The sequence below is a fragment of the Bison bison genome, unplaced genomic scaffold (assembly GCF_000754665.1).
Source record: "Bison bison bison isolate TAMUID 2011002044 unplaced genomic scaffold, Bison_UMD1.0 scf7180017847424, whole genome shotgun sequence".
Taxonomy (NCBI): domain Eukaryota; kingdom Metazoa; phylum Chordata; class Mammalia; order Artiodactyla; family Bovidae; genus Bison; species Bison bison.
This window is the reverse complement of record NW_011477997.1, coordinates 3165-4286: the sequence shown is the minus strand read 5'-3', so window position 1 is coordinate 4286 and position 1122 is coordinate 3165.

The following is a 1122-nucleotide window of genomic DNA, read 5'->3' as shown; positions in this document are numbered from 1 at the left end:
CAGTGTGAGAGCCAGGAGTTCAGTTTTGGGGGAAGACTTCCTGAGGACTACAGGCTGGAAGACAGGCTCTCCTCAGCTCTGAGGACCTGCTCAAGGCCTTAGCGGGAGGTCAGTGTACACGTGTTTGTAGTAAAGGGTTACATGGCATCAAGCTCACATCTTGGTAGAAGGAGGCTGAGGGTCAGGAGGAACAGATGTCTCTATAAACGATGTCCGTGTTTTCTAAGTATGAGAAGTTGCAAAAACTGGGTTCAAAAATTTTCTCTGGGAGTTATCTAACTCTCTGCTGGCCTGCTGTGTCAGTTTTCCCAGCCTCGTTCCTAATCTCCCCTCTTAACTCCTATCAGGGAGTGCTGGAGGTCAGGGACTGCAGTGGGTATAGTGACTTCATTCGTGTAGAACAAGATGGCAAATGACATTTTAGTTGTCATCCTGAAGGAGAAACATCAGAGCTAAAATGGGTAGGTGCTTTTTCTTTGTTCTTAAAACTCACTGGAAAAGTCAAGAGTTAAAACGACAAAGATTTCAGGAGTCAGTCAGCTCCTGTAGGTTTAATAACATTATTTCACTAAATTTCATTGATGAAATAACTCATAAAATCTTAAGAGTTCTTGCTGTGTGGCTTGTGGGATCTCAGTTCCCCAGTCAGGGATTGAACCCGGCCTGTAGCAGTGAAAGTATAGGATCCTGATGACTAGACCTCTAGGAAACTCTAGGAAATGCTTTCTTTTTCTTCTTCATTTGGCAGAAATATCTAGTCTACTCTAACTACACAATAGTGATTTTGTGTTTTTGATTAGAACTTAGTTCTGTTCACTCAGACCACACCTGAATCACCCCACGAAACCATAGACAGTACCCTTTGGCATTTGTAGTGGATTAGGGCCCTCTGTCGGAGAAGGCAATGGCACCCCACTCCAGTACTCTTGCCTGGAAAATCCCGTGGATGGAGGAGCCTGGAAGGCTGCGGTCCATGGAGTCCTTGAGGGTCGGACATGACTGAGCGACTTCACTTTCACTTTTCACTTTCATGCCTTGGAGAAGGAAATGGCAACCCACCCCAGCGTTCTTGCCTGGAGAATCCCAGGGACGGCAGAGCCTGGTGGGCTGCCATCTCTGGGG